This window comes from Mustela erminea, chromosome 12 (assembly GCF_009829155.1).
Source record: "Mustela erminea isolate mMusErm1 chromosome 12, mMusErm1.Pri, whole genome shotgun sequence".
Taxonomy (NCBI): domain Eukaryota; kingdom Metazoa; phylum Chordata; class Mammalia; order Carnivora; family Mustelidae; genus Mustela; species Mustela erminea.
The window spans coordinates 46594520-46601056 of NC_045625.1; positions in this window are offsets into that span (position 1 = coordinate 46594520).

The window sequence follows — 6537 nt, forward strand, 5'->3', positions numbered from 1 at the left end:
GCCACATACTGAAGGAAGAAATACTGGTTCCAGGCTCCTTCCTATTGCATGAGACTTTTGCTCTGGTGCTTTAATATCTCAGCCCTGTAAGAATTCCATGACGGTTTTAATGTCTTACTCAGAACTCCTGACATTCATCATATCTAAAAAGCATGCAGCCTCTTTCATACTTACCTTTACTAAATATTGGGACCTCTTTGGGCATCTTGAGGCATTTAATGGTCTCTTGGCTATCTGGAAGAAAAAAAGTGCATGGGCCTCAAGCACCTTCTAGACAGGGAAGCAGCTTTCAGAGAGAAAACATTTCACAGAGAGCTTTGGCAGCTTCACATTGTAGCATGAAGTTGTTATGACTTAGGTTATTTCTTCCAACTAACTTTAAGTAGATGAAACAACCAGAAACTTTGACTTGTGATATTCTATAATGAAGAACATGGTAATAGAAAGACTAGTGGAAAACTTTATCCCTGTAAACATTTAAAGTTCTCTTATGGATTTTAGTGAGTGATCATAAAACTTGTTTTCCAACTTGCAAATAAATAAATAAACAAAAACTAAGAAATAATATGAATAATATTCATTATGTATCACATATCATTTTGAAGTACCTGTTTTATATAAACTGTATCACAAAAAAGTAATCAGATTTTTTCAAGTTCCCTTTACTACCTCAAAATTTTATACAAAAACTTTATTTGGTTTGATACTCCTTCTCTCTTGTATCTCTCTTTTTTTCTCTTTCTCCCTCTCTCAGGTATGTAAAAATTCATCTGACAGGAGAAAGCAGTAACCTTCATTTTTCATACAAGGACAATAATGCAAATCTATATCCTCTATAGATTTAAAACTTCATTTTAATGTAAATTACTTTCTATTTTCCACTGCTTTCTGCCACATATAGTGTGAATGGTTCATTAATGTGTAGTGAAAAACATATGCCAAATTGGGATTCATGCAAATCACCAACCCTATACAAAAAGAAAAATTTGTATCCATAAAAATCTAACAATTTCTCCAAGATTCAATTTATATTTAACCTTGAAACTCTACTCCTGTGGTCTTCAAAAAAGCCATCAGGAAGAGGTTATGATTTTTGCCTTCTCTAATAAAAATTAATTTCATGCTTTTTATCTGGTCTCCTAAACACATAAGGGAATGTAGTTTGCAAAAACAGGCTTATGGCAAGAATTAGCTTTTGTCTCTGGTTTAACGCAAAATATATCAACTAAGTGAGCCACATATTATCAGCCCAACTATTACAACTATATAGGAGCTCTTCTGCCTCAGTGAAGTTCCAAAACTAAAAAAGAACCAGAAAAAAACAACAAATGAACCTGTATGTATAGGGATGTATATGTATTAATATGTGTTTATGATGTTTACCCTGATATTTGTAATTCTGATCCAATGCCACAGAGTTCCCCCTTGTGTTCCATATTTTCTATTTGCATCTCTATGCTATCTGCACCCCACCAAAACACACATCCAGGCACTCAGCTCCAAGAGCAGGAAGTATCACTCAGAGAAACACTTGCTGCCATCTCCACTACCAGCTCCAGAGCGCTGACTCAGATATTTTGTATGGGGGAAGAACAGACTGTAGAACAGATGGCTGCTGATCTCTTCCCAGAGGAACTGACTTCATTTGCAACTGCATATGGAAAAGTTTAAACCTGAGGGTGCTCTCAAAAATAATGGAGGTTGCAGTTGAATAAAATAAAACCTCATTTAAAATGGAGATAGGAAGCCAGAAGGGGGAGCTCCTATGCCATACCATTCCTTGTAGTCCTTTGCAGAACCAACAGAAAGAGGCACACTTTGCATTTCAAAAACAGAGAAGCCTATATTTTACTAACCTGGAGGAGGAGAAAAAAGAAGAAAGATTTTCTGTTTACCCAGCAACAGTCCAGCCAATGAGAGACTTACACAACTTAACCAATGAAAAGCCATTACACTTCAAACTCCCAGTTTACTCCAACTGACATTCAATTACAACAGCCCCTCTTAACTCCCCTTTCCTCTACAAGAGAGAATTCCCCTCCTTGCTCTTTTAACCTGCCTGTGTTTTGCCATAGCTTGCAGGTCCATAACTACAATTCCTCTATTATACCTGAAGAAAGCCATTTTGCTGGTAAAATAACTGGTTGTTTTATTTTTAAGATGAACATGGTGAAAGAAGATTCAAAGATGAAAACATTCATGAAGATACAGCCTAGATCATAGATCCTATTGCACAGGAGATAACTGGGAAATAAGACAGTTGGGAAAAATTCTTCTAGGGTCAGAATAAATATCAAACACTGACCTCAGAAACTATTCCATCCACAGAAGGAGTTGCGATTTGATTTGTTAGTTGGTAGAGGAATGTATGCTCCAGGGTATTGTAAACAAAGCAATCAGCTGGAAATCAGTGGAGTATAACAGGTGGGTGGGGTTAAAAAAAAAAAAAAAAAAAAGAGGGAAAGAGAGTTCTACCAATCCCATTGTTACCAGGATGACTGTGGGCATATCCAAACCTACGCCTCCATGAAAAGCAACTTCAGAGGTTTAAAATTGGGAGGTGGGGGCAACAGACTACATTAATATAATCCTGCCACTTACTAAACAAATGAACAAGTAAATAACAGTATCAGCCCTGGAAACAGAGGAGGAGGAGAATACCCAGAATTGTTACCTAAATTGTTATCTAAAATATTTAGTTTCCAAAAAGGAATTATGAGGCATGCAAAGAAACAAACAAAAGTATGACCCAAACACTGGGGGGCAAAACTGCCTATGAAAGTGACCAGACCTCAGATTTAACAGGAAAATATTTCAAAGTAGCCACTGTAAATTTGTTTGCAGAACTAAAAGAAAGTATGATTAAAGAAATAAAAAGATGTATAATGACAATGTTGCATCAAATAAAGAATATCAATATCAATACAGAGATTGAAATTATAAAAATAAATACAATAACCAAATGGAAATTATAGAGCTAGAAAGTACAATAACTGATATAAAAAAGAAGCACTGGAACTAAACAGATAGGAAATGACAGCAGAAAGAATTAACAAACTTGAAAATAGTTGACAGAAATTATGCAAGACTAACCAGAGAGGGAAAAAAAAATGAAGACAAATGAACAGAGACTCAGAGAAATGTGGAACAACATTAAGAACATTAAAATATATATAAGAATATCTGAGTAGAGAAAAAATATTCAAAGAAATAATGGTTAAAAACTTCTCAAATTTATTGAACAACTATAGCCTACACATCTAGAAAAGTCAACATTCTCCAAGTGGAAACACAAAGATCCACAAACAGACATACCCTACTAAAAATGCTGACAAAGAGAAAATCTTGGTAACAGCAAGAGAAAAAAATAACATCACTTAAATGAAACTCCAATAAGATTAACAGCTAAAGATCTCAGCAGAAATCAAAAGGCAGGGGCGCCTGGGTGGCTCAGTGGGTTAAGCCGCTGCCTTCGGCTCAGGTCATGATCTCAGGGTCCTGGGATCCAGCCCTGTGTTGGGCTCTCTGCTCAGCAGGGAGCCTTCTTCCCTTCCTCTCTCTCTGCCTGCCTCTCTGCCTACTTGTGATCTCTGTCTGTCAAATAAATAAATAAAATCTTTAAAAAATAAAAAAGTACAGATTGTCAGACTGTATTTAAAAAAAAAAAGATTCAATTATATGTTGTCTACAGGAGAACCACTTTAAATTCAAAGACATAAAAGTAAAATGATGGGAAAAAATACAGCATGCCAAGGGCAATCCACAGAATAAATGGAGTAGCTCTATACTCATATTAAAACAGACATTAAAATATGTTACTAGAGATAAAGAGAGATATTTTATAATGATAAAAGGGTCAATCTATCAGGAATATATAATGATTATCAATGTATATGCACCTAATTACAGAGCATCAAAATATATAAGGCAAAAACTGACAGAAATGAAGAGAGAAATAGACAATTCAATAATAACAGTTGAAGACTTCAATATCCTGCCTTCAATAATAATAAAGACAACTAAAGAGAAAATCAACAAAAAGACAGATTTGAACAATACTATAAAACAACTAGATCTTGGGGCACCTGGCTGGCTCAGTCTTTTAAGCAACTGCCTTTGGCTCAGATCATGATCCCAGGGTCTTGGAATAGAGCCCTACAACAGGCTCAGCAGGAAGTCTGCTCAGCAAGAAGTCTGCTTCTCCTTCTCCCAATCCCCATGCTTGTGTTCCCTCTCTCGCTATCTCTCTGTCAAATAAATAAACAAAATCTTAAAACAAAAACAAACAAAAAAAACTAGATCTAACAAACTAGTGGTAGAACACTCTATCCAACAACAGAATATATACTTTTCTCAAGTGCACATGAAACATTCTCAAGACTAGACCATATACTATGTCATAAAAGAAACTTCAGTGCATTTAAAAGGGTAGAAGTAATACTAAATATATGCCCTCAACACATGAAATAAAATAAAAAATCATTAAAAATAATTAAGGAAACTCACAAAAATATGAAAATAAAAAAAATTCTCAAACAACCAATAGGTCAAAGAAGAAATTAAGTAAATCCAAAAATACCCTGCAATGAACGAAAATAAAGGCATAACATATCAAAACTTATGGGATGCAGCTAAAGGAATTCTTAGAGGAAAATTTACAGCTGTAAATGCCTATATTTTTTTTAAAAGAAATAACAAATATCTCATATCAAAAATCTAAACTTCTAATTTTACATATTGGGGAGGGGAGAGAAAACTGAACCTAAAGCAGGCAAGAGAAAAGTCAAAAGATTAGAATGTAAATTAATGAAACAGAGTATAGACTATCAGTTTCCTTAAACAGATCAACAAAAAAACTAACCAGCCTTTGCCTAGTTTGGGCAAGAGGAAAAGAGCAAAGATTCAAATTGCTAGAATCAGAATTGAAAGAGCAGACATCACATAAACACCAACCTTAACATAAATAAAAAGGAGTATGAAGGAACACTATGAACAGCTGCACACCAACAAATTAGATGACTTAGAAGAAACAGAGAAAATCTTAGAAAGACATGCACTGCTAAGATTGACACAAGAAGAAATAGACAATCAGAATAGATCTATAAAAAATGAAGAGACTGAAAACTATAATAATAAAAAAAACTAGTCATAAATAAGCCCAAGCCAATACAGCTAATTTCTACCAAACATTCAAAGAAGAATACCAATTCTTCACTCTGAGATCAGAAGAGGAGGTAGCATTCCCCAGCTTATTTTAAAGGGATCACCCTGATACTAAAATTAGGCAAAGAAAGCAGAAAAAAAGAAGAAACAAAGAGTACACAAGAGAAGAAACCACAGGCCACTGCTTCTTATGAAAATAAATGCACAATCCTCATGATACTAGCAAACTGATTCCAACAACATATGAGAAGAATTATATACTAAGGTCAAGTGGATTTATCCCATCACAGTAGATTGGTTTAACATCTGAAAATTAATTAATGTAATATGTAATATTAATAGAATGTTTAAAAACACACAATAACACACAATAATTTTAATAGAGAAAAAGTATTTGACAAAATCCAATACCCTTAGATGATAACAACATGCTACAAACTTGGAATAGAAAGGAACTTCCTCAACCTGATAAACAGCTAGAAAAAAACCAGTTAACCTCATACTTAATGATGAAAGACCTGAATATTTATCCCCACGATCAGGCACAAGACAAAGTAACCACTCTTGCCACCTCTTTTTTTTTTAAATTAAATTACTTTATTTATTTTCAGAAAAACAGTATTCATTATTTTTTCACCACACCCAGTGCTCCATGCAATCTGTGCCCTCTATAATACGCACCACCTGGTACCCCAACCTCCCACCCCCCCACCACTTCAATCCCCTCAGTTGTTTTTCAGAGTCCATAGTCTCTCATGGTTCACCTCCCCTTCCAATTTACCCCAACTCCCTTCTCCTCTCTAAGACCCCTTGTCCTCCATGATATTTGTTATGCTCCACAAATAAGTGAAACCATATGAGAGTTGACTCTCTCTGCTTGACTTATTTCACTCAGCATAATCTCTTCCAGTCCGGTCCATGTTGCTACAAAAGTTGGGTATTCATCCTTTTTGATGGAGGCATAATACTCCATAGTGTATATGGACCACATCTTCCTTATCCATTCGTCTGTTGAAGGGCATCTTGGTTCTTTCCATAGTTTGACGACAGTGGCCGTTGCTGCTATAAACATTGGGGTACAGATGGCCCTTCTTTTCACGACATCTGTATCCTTGGGGTAAATACCCAGGAGTGCAATTGCAGGGTCATAGGGAAGTTCTATTTTTAATTTCTTGAAGAATCTCCACACTGTTCTCCAAAGAGGCTGCACCAACTTGCATTCCCACCAACAGTGGAAGAGGGTTCCCCTTTCTCCACATCCTCTCCAACACATGTTGTTTCCTGTTTTGTTATTTTTGGCCATTCTAACTGGTGTAAGGTGATATCTCAATGTGGTTTTAATTTGAATCTCCCTGAGGGCTAGTGATGATGAAC